The sequence below is a fragment of the Otolemur garnettii genome, unplaced genomic scaffold (genome assembly GCF_000181295.1).
Source record: "Otolemur garnettii isolate 467f Iridium unplaced genomic scaffold, OtoGar3 scaffold00061, whole genome shotgun sequence".
In the NCBI taxonomy this organism is placed as follows: Eukaryota; Metazoa; Chordata; class Mammalia; order Primates; family Galagidae; genus Otolemur; species Otolemur garnettii.
Window position 1 is genome coordinate 2460273 of NW_003852456.1, and position 13717 is coordinate 2473989.

The following is a 13717-nucleotide window of genomic DNA, read 5'->3' on the forward strand; positions in this document are numbered from 1 at the left end:
AAAAAAAAAAAAAATCTAGTTCTGACCTTTGCTGCATTCATATTAGTCCAAATTTTACCCAGTTCCAGTAGATAAAGCACAAACCATACTATTTCCATTCTCATTCCAGAATTTATCTTTGTTAAATAGCGTGACTGTAACAGAAGTTCTTCGACTTAGGGTTATTTAAAAAGGTACGTTATTTCTAACATAGATATTAAGACAAGTTTATGAGATCTTTTAAAAATGATTTAAAATGTTAGGTGAAGTGTTAGGGGGTGCAGGTGAAGGCAAGAATGAGCCAGGAGAAATAAAATGGAGGCTGCTCCAAGTAGATGTTAACATGTGCAAAAGTCACTGTATTAAAATGGCTGGGGCAGTGGCTCCTGCCTGTAATGTCAGCATTCTGGGAGGCTGAGGCAGGAGGATTGCTTGAGCTCAAAAGTTCAAGACTAGTGTAAGCAAGAGTGAGGCCCTGTCTCTACTTAAGAAAATAGAAAAACTAGCCAGGCGTTACCTGTGGGCCCAGCTGCTCAGGAGGCTGAGGCATGATGATCACTTAAGCCTAGCAGTCTGAGGTTGCTGTGAGCTACAATGCTACCGTACTCCAGTTCTGTCTCAAACAAAAAAGTAGCACCCATTCTGTGAACATAAGTCATACCTCAGTGTGTATCAGTCATTAAATTGTATACAGAATTTCATAGGCCGTGCACCGTGGCTCATACCTGTAACCCCAGCACTTGGGAGGTCGAGGTGGGTGGATTGCCTGAGCTCACAGGTTTGAGACCAGCCTGAGCCAGAGCAAGACCCCATCTCTCAAGATAGCCAGGCATTATGGCTGGTGCCTGTAGTGCCAGCTACTCAGGAGACTGAGGCAAGAGAATTGCTTAAGCCCAGGAGTTTGAGGTTGCCCAGTGAGCTATGATGCCACGGCACTCTACCAAGGGTGATGAAGTGAGACTCTGTCTCAAAAAAAAAAAAAAAAAACCAACAAGAATTTCACAGAGTATGCAGTTTTTTAGTGATGAGGAAATTTCATAACATTGGACTCTGTTCAAACATGATACATTAGGCAGTGTGGCAGAGGTGATGCTCCGTGTTACATGGAGTCATATTGATTCTCCATTTCTCATGATTTTTTTCCTTGTTGAGGGAGCTCCACAAATATTCTTCTTGGCTTCTCTCTTGTATCCCCTTATTTCTTCCTCCCAGGAAGAGAAGGAAGGATGGCATTTCTGATTTGCATGATGGGACAGCAGAGCCCAGCCCCTTTCTCCTTGTTTTGGGAGCCACTGGCCACGAGTTTTGTAGCAGTGTGCCACTATTGGGGTAGAGCTGCAGGTGATATCACACTGTCTGTGACTTGGGGGCAAAGTATTTGATACAATATGCAGAAAATTATTGCTGCCATACAGTCATGCCATATTATCCAACAGCTCTATGAACAATAAAGCTGACCTGTGCGATGTTTCTTTGTTTTTTTGTTTGTTTTCTTTTTTGAGACAGAATCTCATTCTGTCACTCTGAGTACTGTGCTCTGGTGTCGTAGCTCACAGGAGCCTCAAACTCCTGGGCTCAGGTGATCCTCCTGCCTCAGGCTCCTAAGTAGCTGGTCCCACACCACCACCCCCAGCTCATATAACAAGTCTTTATCCCTCAGTCAGTTCCTCACCCAGCTGGTAAAAAGCAGAAGTGTTAATTACTGAGTGCCTTAAGCAACAGTGTTTGTGACTTAGATGTCTAAGTCAGGAGTTCTCCAAGTGTGGTTTGAGAACCTTGGGTATTCTTTGAGACCTTTTCAGGAGGCTGTGGGGTGAAAATAATTTTCATACCACTAGTAAGATGTTGTTGCCTTCCTCACTCTCATTCTCACAACCATATAGTGGAGTTTCCGGAGGCTACATGACATGTTAATGACAGCACGGCTTGAGGGCTACTGGAAAGTGTGTGCCTATACCTTGTGTTTTGAAACTTTCTCCGTTTTAATATTAGTAAATATTGGTAGCTCTAATGCATGTATGCATTCTTGGACTTCTTAGTAAATAATTATATATGTATGTCTCCTACATAAATTATTCAGTGCTGTGTGGTGTCCTCATTAAATTTAAGAGTATAAAGGAATTCTTAGACTAAAATGTTTAAAAACTGTTCTACATCAAGATGTGGAATCAACCCAAACACCCACCAACCCAGGAATGGGTTAACAAATTCTGGTATATGAACACCATGGAATAATATTCAACCATAAAAAGATGGAGACATTATATCTTTTGTATTAACCTGGATGGAGTTGAAACACATTCTTCTTAGTAAAGTATCATAAGAATGGAAAACCAAATATCCCATATACTCGATACTAATATGAAGCCAGTAAACAAACTAATCCACTCCCACATAAGAGAAAAACTCAATTCAATTCAAGTTGGGGGTAGGAGAGAGGAGGGACGGGAATTGGTGTGACTCCACCAAATGGGCACAATGTGAGGGTATTGTGGCACACCTTTTGGGTGCAGGACACAAGTGCAAGAGGGACTCTACCTAACAAAAGCCAAAATATCGTAACCTAGTTGTTTGTACCCTCACATTAACCTGAAATTTTAAAAAAAGAAATAATACTTACCTAACATTAAAAAAAAAAAAAAAACTGCTCTAAATCGTAATGGGATGAAAAAAACTCTTGCCCAAAGCTAGACATCCTGGATGGGTCTGTTTCAGAAATGTGTTAAGTGTCCCCCTACGAGGTAACTAAGCAATATGATCTTGGACATCTCAGTTTACCCAAATGAAAAATGGAATCGACGAGTGACTCATCAGGCCAGTATTCACTGACGGTCTTCTGTAGGCCGCACATCATCTCCCAGGCACAGGGCCATGTGGATGGGCAAGTCCAGAAGTTCATGGTCAGGTGGAGGTAATGACATGATGAGGACAGTGGTGACAAAGAGTAGCAGGTGCAGGAGGGGTGCTGCGGAGACCCGGAGGGTATCTGCCCCAGGGACAGGGAGAGGGATGGACACTCCAAACAGGCAGGAAAGAATTGTAAGGAGAAGAAAAGACAGATGATAATCCAAGCAGAGACATTATACAAAGGCCTAAAACAAGGTTTTCCAAATGGTGGGTTGGCATCTATTAGTAGTTCATAAAATTAATTTAATTTGTCACAATTAACATTTAAGAAATAACAAAATAGAAAAGAAAATGTCAGTGTATACCTCATGTAATATGGGCATTTTTTCTGGCTTGAGGTGTAAAGTGCATTTCTTATTGATGATTGAAATTAAAAAACACACAAACAAACCTTTTTAAAAAAAAAATTGCTGGTAGGACACAGTGGCTCACACCTATAATCCCAGCACTCTGGGAGGCCGAGGCAGGTAGATCACTTGAGCTCAGAAGTTCAAGACCAACCTGAGCAAGAGCGAGACCTTGTCTCTACTAAAAATAGAAAAACTAGCCAGGCATGGTGGTGGGCACCTGTAGTACTAGATATTTGCAAGGCTGAGGCAAGAGGATCATTTGAGCCAAAGAGTTTGAGGTTGCTGTGAGCTATGGTGCCAGGGCACTCCACCCAGGGTGACAAAGTGAGACTCTGTCTCAAAAAAAAAAAAAAATTCTGATCTAGAGGCCTAAGAGGGAGCTTTGTGTGTTCCAAGAATTATAAGCAGTAATTCAGTAAGGCTGTAACACAGAGTACACGATGGTAATGCTAGGAAGAGATAAGCAGGAACAAGAGAGCCTTTTGTGACTCGCTGAGGAGTTTGAATTTTATTTATTTATTTATTTTTATATATGTTTTTTGAGACAGTCTCACTTTGTCACCCAGGCTAGAGTGCCGTGGCGTCTTCATAACTTACAGCAACTTCAAAGTTCTGGGTTCCAGCGATCCTCTTGCCTCAGCATCCCAAGTAGCTGGGACTACAGGCACCTGCCACAGTGCCCAGCTAATTTTTTTTTTTTTTAATTAGAGACAGAGGTGCTCCTGTCTCAAATCCCTGAGCTCAGGCAGTCCATAAGCCTCAGCCTCCCAGAGTGCTGGGATTTCAGGCGTGAGCCACCGTGCCTGGCCTGGGTTTTATTCTGAAGACAATCAAGTGCCATTTAAGGATTTTAGGAGTAAGAGTGACATGGTTAGAACATATTGGTTGAATCAGAATCATTCGAGCAGCTGTGGGAAAGATGGATTGAGTGTAAAATCTGATGCAAGGAGGGCGGCACTTGTGGCTCAAAGTAGTAGGGCACCAGCCCCATTTGCTGGAAGTGGCAGGTTCAAACCCAGCCCAGGCCAAAAACTGCAAAAAAAAAAATCTGATGCAAGCAGAACTCTTACTAAGCCAGTGTAAAAGTTCAAGGGCCTGAACTAAGGGGGAGGGAATGGAGATGGCTATAATTGCTTGGAATTCCTTACAGTTGTGTAGTCAAGCTCTCTGCCTCCTTTTTCCAGGCCCTCTTTTCTCTCTGCCTGCCAGTATTTGTGTCGTAAACTCACTTTCTTGTCTTAATACCCCCTTTCCCATACTAAGGTTTCAGCCCTGCTTCTGGTTACCATTTAGTCCTCAGCTTTCCAAGGTCAAATTTTGGTTTGTGTCCCTTATGTGATTCTGTCTTCACTATTGTTCTCTTTGTTCTTCTGAGTTTGTGCCATTTTTATTCTTCACTCTTATTTTAGGAGAGTTTTAGGAGAGAGTGAAGAGAAACTCACGTGGTCAATCTTTCATGTTTAAACAGAATTCCCAGAAAGGCTTTTTAGAGAACTGACCGAATAAGACAGGTTAATTACTAGTCCCACATCTTTTTTTTTTTTTTTTTTGAGACAGTGTCTCAAGCTGTTGCCCTGGGTAGAGTGCTGTTTGTTCAGTTTTTCAGATTTAACCACATTTGTTCAATTAAGTTACCTAGAAAAGGAATTTTACAGTATTGGTTGTATTATTTTGATTTTTTTTAGGCTATAATAAAATTTGTCTTTTCATTATAAGGAAAGAAATGCTACAATCTAACAATAATTCTTTTAGAACACATTATAGTACATGAATATTAACCCTCATTAATAAATTTAGCCAGACAGTAAATCTAGATTTGTATATTGAGCAGATATGGACAAGCCCAGGGAAAAATCCAAGTGAAAAGTTTTGAAATATTATCATACACAGAAAAATATTATTAGAGTGGTTAATCATAACAAAATTAAGAAAATGCTATGAAAATGTTCATCAAAGTCCCTAAAGAAATAAATGGTCATATTATTAATATATCCTGAAATGTGTGTGCCAGGTTTTTAGGGTACTGAGTGGTAGCATTTTATATTTATTTATTTGTTTATTTTGAGGCAGGGTCTCACTATGTTACCCTCCATAGAGTACTGTGACATCAGCTCACAGCAACCTCAAACTCTTGGGCTTAAGTGATTCTCTTGCCTCAGCCTCACAAGTAGCTGGGACAACACATGCCTGCCATAATGCCCAGCTATTTTTGTTGTTGTTTTAGCAGGCCTGGGCCAGGTTCGAACCCACCACCCACTGTGTTATGGGCACCAAGCCAGTGGTAGCGTTTTAGAGATTAGACTAATTCCACAATAGTCATAGATAATTATTGGTTTTCTGGCCTCAATCCTTAGCCACCTATGACTGAATACACAGTATTTCATATAGTCGGTGATAAACTAGTGTTTCATCTCTCCAAGTGACACTTCACGGCAGCCCTTTTTCCAAATGCCAGGTGCTGTCGTCGGGTGTCCTTCTGCTCTAATATCTACGCTGTAAATCAGGCAAGGTACTGATTCTAGCCAGGATGTGTCTTTTGATGTCTGATTAATTTTTTTTTCTTTTTTAGAGACAGAGTCTCACCCTGTCATCCTGGGTAGAGTGCCTCAGCATCAGAGCTCACACCAACCTCAAACTCTTGGGCTCAAGTGATCTTCCTGCCTCAGCCTCCTGAGTAACTGGGACTGCAGGCACTCAACACCAAGCCTGGCTAGTTTTTGTGTTTTTAGTAGAGCTGGGATCTTGATCTTGCTCAGGCTGGTCTCGAACTCCTGCGCTCAAGCAATCTACCTGCTTCTCCCCAGAGTTCTGGAATTACAGGCCTGAGCCACCGTGCCTGACCTATTTTTTTTTTTTTTCAGTTCAGGTATAATTCACATACAGTAAAATTCCCTCTTTTTAGTTGTACAGTTCAGTGGCCTCTGCTGAACGTATGCTGCCATCAGACAACAACCTGAACCATTTCTCAGCCTTTATATTCAATCCCTGCCCACTGCTGCGGGCAGCCACTGTCTCATCTCTGTCCCTACAACCTTCCTGTTTCAGAATTTGCCTATCTGATTTCAGCAGTAAAAATCCATCGATAGAGAAATTCACATGGGATGATTTAACATATAAGGAGCAGTGCTACTCAGTAGGAAGTGGTAGGCTATGTGGTGTGAGTCATAGGTGCCTTTTCCACTTCTTACTATGTAACCTTCCTTGTGCCCCCTCAGTTCTGGATGAGCTGAATGGATTTCAGAGAGGTTTAGGATTCCAGGAACTTAAAGGCAACTGGTAAGAGGACTTTGGGTTCTCAGAATGTCAAAGGAAATAGCTCTCCTTTGGCCTGTTAGCTCAGGACCTTCCAGCCACACTTGCTAATTTCCAAACCCCTCTTGTTTTCTCAGTTTGGGTCACTTTACTGACCAGAGTGAACACATACTTAGTATTAAACTGTAGGGAAGAAGTTTAAGCAAGCCAAAAGCATAAGGACTTTGCGGCCTCCTTATTTCTCACAGGGTTGTATGTAGCGACCATTCGGATAAGCTTGGAATGTGTTTCTCTCTGCCAGGGCAGATGGCCCAGGGTATCTGTGTCAGGAAGGCCTATAAAAAGTATTAGGATTGAACAACTAGTTGCATGCCAAGTCCCTTTTGATTTCAACAGTACCATGTATTTTTAGTTTTAACATAATGCTCTATAAACTTCAAAGGTCTAAAATAACTAGTGACTTGAAATCTTAAGGACAGTTCATTTGTCTCAAAACCCAAATCATTTATACTTAACTGCATTCTCAAGTATGTTGGTCTATTCCCAGTAAATTTCTCTTTGAGCAGATTTGAAGACAATGTATTTACTTAGAAGGAATGCACTATTTTTACTTTTACTTTTTAATGTACCTTTTTTTTTTGTTATTCCCAGGAAAATCATATTCTTCGAGAGAGAGCACTAAAAAAATCCTTAGGGCAAGTATTGTCCGTCTTCATTCTGGCACAGGAAAGGAATTGGAGACTCAGAAAGGTGAGGCTTCTGAAAAAGATTAATTTCAGGAAGTATTTTTTTGTCAATCTAAGTACTTTTCTTACTCATTAAATATCTCTATACCTAAATTTGTAATATATCTATACCAGAGTCTAATCTATCAACCCACACTTTGTTCCATAAGTAAATTAAACCTACATTTGGAACAATTCCTCACTGAGGACGTTGGCATACATAGGATCTATCCTATACTGCCACCACCAAACCACTATCACAGGTATAAAAGTCATCAAATTTTTCTCACCAAAAATATTCACTAAGTATTTGTGTGTACAAAGCACTAAGATAACTATTATTATGTTCAGCAAATAACATGTCACAATAACACTTCAGGGCATGCCCAGCACGTGTAGTTCTTAACGCCTGGTGAATCTAATCCTGAGCATATATAATTTAGAGGAAAAAAGAGAGAAGATACTTGATGATATATTCATCTTCTATATGGTCAACAAGTATTGTATTTTTAAGAATTTTAAGAAACCACAAAGAGTATGAGAATTTTGAGCATGTTCTTCTGATTGAATCAGCATTTCAGAATTCCTTGATAAACTTAGCCTTCACCTAATAATAATTCTCCAATCTTTGTGTTGGAAAAGAGAAATCAGATTTAGGAAAATGAGCATTTGATGTGTGTGTATTTACCATTTGCTGCCTCACTCGGTAGCAATCATTCCAGATAGTTCTATGACTCGTCTCAGAGATGGTTTCCAATGAGCAGAAGTGGCAGTTGCTAACCGCAGCCACTGAATGTCACTGTACCCCACTGCGGGGCCTCACAGACATGTTGCTGACACCATCAGAGCTCTACTTTCTTGCTCTTCTCTCTGCTCCCAGTCCTTAGCAAAAGGGTTCCACTGGATTCTTTTTCTGTGTCAGAGTGAGTAAGAGAGCTTTGGCTGCTATGTCTCAACAAGACAGAGACGTGTACTTCTCAGAGAGAGGGACGGAGGCAGGCAGCCCAGTGCTGACACAGTAGCTCTGGGTATTATCAGGCACCCAGGCTGCTCACCTTCTAAACCTGGATTCCTGCCTTCAAAGTCACCCTCACAGCTCTAACAGCTGTGGAAGCTCTGGCCTGGGTGTTCTAGGGACAGGCTTGAAGAAGGGGCTCCTTCCAGCAGTCTACTCCCTCCACGCACCATTCCCAGAACACTCACAAGATTCTTCTTATTTATATCTTACGGCCAGAGTTCAGTCATATGGATAAACCCAGCGGTAAACATCACTCGGAAATGTATTTTATTGTGAGTAGCTGTATGCCCAGCCGGGAAGGGAGATGACGTTGTGCTGGATAAATAAGCCACTACTAGGTAATTTAGATGGAATACTCTATCTACATGCCCGTGACCAGTGGAGCCTCAAGTCCTTACACACAGCCACCATATTTTACAGAAATAGTATCTGAGGATATACCATTATCTGGACCTCCTCAAGGAAGCTCAGAGATTTTTCTCGCATCATATGAGCATATTCCCAGGGATGGTTCACTCTCTACTCAAACGCTTTCAGTTACAAGAATCCAAACGAAACAAAATTTAAACTAAAATCATCAAAGACATCCATATTATTTATTTAACAAAATCTTAGGGAAAACTATAGACTAAAATGAAGCTGTGAGAAATCCAAAACACAGTAAAAAGCTATAAAAATAATGGCCTCTTACAAAAGAATGAAAGTATGATCACTTAATACAACCCCCCAAATAAGCTTCTTGTTCATTTTTAACAAATATGTTTTAAGGAGGGTTGAGGAATTCAGCACCAATTTACTCTACTTCCTACTTCTTTGTGTAGGTTTATTAATTGTAGATCTTGAAGATAACTTTTCTTTACATTTTGTACCACCATTTACCAGTTGTGTGGCTATAAAAGCAAGTTTACGGAAGCATAATACACACGCCATAGAATTCACCCGTTGTCATTGTGATTTTAGTAAATTTATTGAGTGGTGGAACCATCACCAGAGTCTAGTTATAGAACATTTCCATCTGTTTTCTACCTCTATAAATTTGTTCTTTTCCTAAATATTTCCTACAAGTGGAATCACACAATATATACTTTGTGTCTAACTTCTTTCAATTAACATATTATGTTTAAGGTTGTAGCATGTATAGGAATTAATTCCTTTTAATTGCTTAATAGTATTCCATTATAGGGACATACCATATTTCATTTAATGATTCACCAGTATCTCATTGTGGTTTTAATTTGCATTTCCCTAATAACGTACTATTTTCAGCATCTTTTGTGTACTTATTAGACATCCATCTTTCTCCTTTGGAGAAATCTCTATGCAAGTCTTTTGTCTATTTAAAAAATGCGTTCCTTTCTCCAGTACTTTCTGCATATTGGTCATTGGAAGCACTCTCTACATTGGAGTTAAATCCTTTGTCAGATATATGATTTACACATATTTTATTCCAGTCTGTGACTTGTCTTTTTATTTTCTTTTTTTCTCTCTCTCTCTTTTTTTTAATTTCAGATTAATATGAGGGTACAGAGGATTTGGTTACTGGCACTCTAGCCTGGGGCAAAAGTGAGACTCTGTCTCAAAAAAAGAAAGGACAGATGGGGTTGTCTAGAAAAGGGAACAGTGAGAGCAGGAAGGGGGTATCCTGAAGGAGCTTGGGGAAGCTGCGGGTGGTAGACATGGCAGTGATCTTGATTGGGATGTTGGTTTCACGGGATATATGTGTGTGTGTGTATATATATGTCTAAACCAACCAAATCAGACACATTAAACATTGCTGTTTAATGTGTGTCTATTGTCTCAGTAAAGCTGTTTTAAAAAAATAATGGCCACACCCATTAGGTTGGTTATTACCAAAAATAAGTTTTGGTGAGGATGTGAAGAAACTGAAACTCTTGTGCATATGTAGAAATGGAAATGACACTGAGGAAAACAGTTTGGCAGTTTCTCAAAAAATTAAACATAGAATTACCATGTGACAGCAATGCCACTTCTGGGTACCTGCCCAAAGGTAGTGAAAGCAGGGATCTGAACAGATCCTTGTACACCTGCGCTGAAAGCAGCCTTATTCACAAGGGCCAGGAGGTGGAAACAGCTCAAGAGGCTGTCAGCAGGTGAATGGATGAGCAAAGTACGGTGCACTCAGCCTGAAATAGGAAGGAGATTCTCATCACACCGCAACGTGGATGAACCTTAAACTTACTCTGCTAAATGAAATGAACCAGACATAAAAGGACAAGTATTGTATGATTCCATTTCTGTACGGGACCTCAAACGGGCAAGTCATAGAGACAGAAGAGAGAGCAGAGGTCATCAGAGGCTGGGGGAGGAGGATGGGGAGTCAGCATTTAACAGGGACAGAGTTCTTATTTTGGATGATGTCAAAGTTCTGGAAATGGACAGTGGTGGCAATTATACAACATCACAAGTGTTTTCGGTGCCACTGCTGTGTGTGCAGAAATGGTTAAAATGGTAAATATTAAGTTATTCCATTTTACCACAATAAAAAATGCAAAAGCGAGAGAGAATGAATGATGTGATATACAAGTCTACGTGGTAATAACAATACAAGACATATAATGGGAAGTTGACAAACCAGCCCCAGGGCCAAGTTCAGAAATAGGGAGATTCTACATCCTTCCTGCTCTTTTATACCATCACTCACACTGATCAGTTATTATGAATTTATTCTCTCTTTTATTTACTCCCTTATTTTTAGGTGTGTATATTAGGAGGATGGAGAAATGGAAAATGGAAAAGAAATTGAATGCATCTAGCCCAGAGAGGGGAATCCTAGGGGGAGTCCCTGACAGCTGTGTTTAAATATTTACAGGGCTGTTAGGTAGAGGGAAGAGGAGGCTTATTCTGGGAGCTTCAGAAGACAGGAACAGGACATGGGCAGCAGATCGTTTTTGCCTCTGAGAAGGGAATGACATTGTAATAAATAGGGCAGTCTGTGAGTGCTGGAAGCAGGCAGACAGAGGCTGGCGGGTTGCAGAGCAGACTGCGGCATTAGATGGGAATTTGGACAAACTGGTCTCTGTACTATCAGGAAGAAGGAACTTTCAGCTGGGATTCTGAAGGGTATTTGATAAAGGAGCTATTTACAGAGGTGTGAGCAAGACGGAGAGGGCCTACAGGGAGGTTGAGGACTAGCAACAGTGAGAATGTCCTACCATCTGGCCTGGAGGAGGAAAGGGAGACAAAGAGACCAAGGAGTGGCAGAGGAAGTTCCCTAGCAGCAGGCAGAGGGACCACCCAGCAGGAACTGTTAGAAATAGGGCAGCCACTGCCAGAGTTTGGTGTAGGCAAGGAGGCAGCAGGGCTCGAACTTCCTCCCAGCCCTACAGTTCCCACTGTGATCTCTCCCTAGCAAAGAGCTGGAAGCCAGAGGTCATGGGAGCTCAGGCAGGGCAGTCTGCGGGGAGGGATGACCCTCCAAAGGTGCTAGGAGGGCAGAGAAATGTGAGCCTGCTTGTACCTCTGAGCCTGTAAGCTTTGAGGTTCTGTTGCGCTTGGTCTTCATAGCAGGTGCCACATCTCCCACACTCCCGACTCCAAACTTGAAAGGAGCAAAAAGACCGAAGAGCACAGCACTCTGTGAGTGGCCGGCCCGTGACAAAGGGTCAGGTGGGGCCCTGTGAGTGGCCAGCCCGTGACAAAGGGTCAGGTGGGGCCTGTGAGTGGCCAGCCCGTGACAAAGGGTCAGGTGGGGCCCTGTGAGTGGCCAGCCCGTGACAAAGGGGCTGGCAGGGCTGGCGGGGCTCTTCTGGCATCATCCAGAGGGGTTGGGGAAATGCCCTTGAAAGTTGAAAGGTGGGAGAGAAGCTGTCAGTCAGTCAAAGCGTATTTATAGATCACCTACTGTATGCGAGGCACTGTTCTAAGTACTGTAGGTCTGATGGCAAGCAAGAGGGAAATTTCTCTGCTCTCACATTCTAGAAAGAGGAGACAACAAGCACAGAAGCAAAACCTCTGAGGTGCTATTGCACAATACGATTAATTAGTTAGGATGGTGAATCATACCATTTCCTAGCTGTGTGACCTTTGTTCAGTTACTCCCTCTCTGAGAGTGTCTGTTCCATATCTGTAAATGGGGATTAATGACTGTACCTTCCCAGTAGGGCTGCTGTGAAGATATAGCTAGTCAATATGTATATCAATCATTTAGAACAGTGCCCAGCACTTGGAAAGCACTATATGTAAATGTTCGTTATTATAATTAGCAGGCAGGCCATAGACAAGGTAATAAGGTGGCAGAGAAAAGGGAAAGGTAGGTGTGAACCCCAAGGCAGCAGTGGGAGGGGAGCTGGGCTGCTGGTGAGCAGACTTACCCACATTAGGGAAGGCCCAGAGCTTCTGTGGGAGAGAGGAGCAGCCTCCTGAACCCTCACAGAGCTGTCACTCTCTCCTGCCCAGGGACAAATCAAGCCACCCTCCAGAAAGTACCTCTGACGATAAACACAAGGCCAAGTAAATTAAAAGCCATTTTGCAATATGGATTCTAATCATTAGTCATTTAAAGGCAAAGAGCAGAAGCAAAAGACTCTTAAAAGTGAGGCAGAATCATAATATCTAAGACCTCAGACTCTGGGATTAGCCTGGCACAAGTTCAAATCCCAGCTCCGACATTTGCTATTCTCTGCCGCAGGACTGGTTGCTTAGCTTTGTTAAGGACCATTTTCCTTTTTTGGAAAATGGAACTAGTCATACCCACCTCACAGGTTATTTTGAATCTGCAATGAAATAGTCCATTATAATTGCTTCACACAATATCTAGAATATTCTAAGGCACCAATACATGATGTTGCTATTGATAACTGCTATTATTATAAAAAGAGAATTTACACAATTTCATGACTCAATACAATACTAAGGCCTTTTTGCTCTGTATGATTTCAATTATACAGGACAACTTTTTTTTTTTTGAGATAGAGTCTCAAACTGTCACCCTGGGTAGAGTGCTGTGGCATCATAGCTCACAGCAACCTCCAACTCTTGGGCTCAAGTGATCTTCTTGCCTCAGTTTTTCTATTTTTAGTAGAGACAGGATCTCGTTTTGCTCAGGCTGGTCTCAAACTCATAAGCTCAAGCAATCTACCCTCCTCAGCCTCCCAGAGAGCTGGGATTACAGGTGCTGGCCACTGAGCATAGCCAAAGGACACCTTTTAAATTTCTTTGCCAACCCTGAATTTCCCAATGCTATGTTTGACACGCTCACAAAACCACAGTATCTGCTTGTGTTCTGCATGGGCAGTTACCAGCAAAAAGATCTCTTAACACTCAATGAAAAAGCAAAATATTTTGATGATACAATACAGTACTCGAGCTATCTTCATCTTTGAATGATTATTTTGATGCTTCAAGATCATAAACAGCATTCCTGAAATGGGTATTGCTGGTAAAGATTGGTTGAAAAGGCCAGGCAAGGTGGGTCATGCCTGTAATCCCGGCACTTGGGGAGACTGAGGCAGGAAAATCCCTTGAGG

At 41.7% G+C, this 13717-nt stretch overlaps 1 pseudogene across 1 annotated transcript in view; it reads left to right on the plus strand.

Moving 5' to 3' along the window:
* LOC100960070 overlaps positions 1-13717 on the plus strand; it is a 26133-nt pseudogene that overhangs the window by 4197 nt on the left and 8219 nt on the right. The window contains exon 2 of the transcript XR_001161421.2: positions 6520-6527. The product of XR_001161421.2 is annotated as a 60S ribosomal protein L29 pseudogene (transcript). The remainder of the gene's footprint in view (positions 1-6519; positions 6528-13717) is intronic.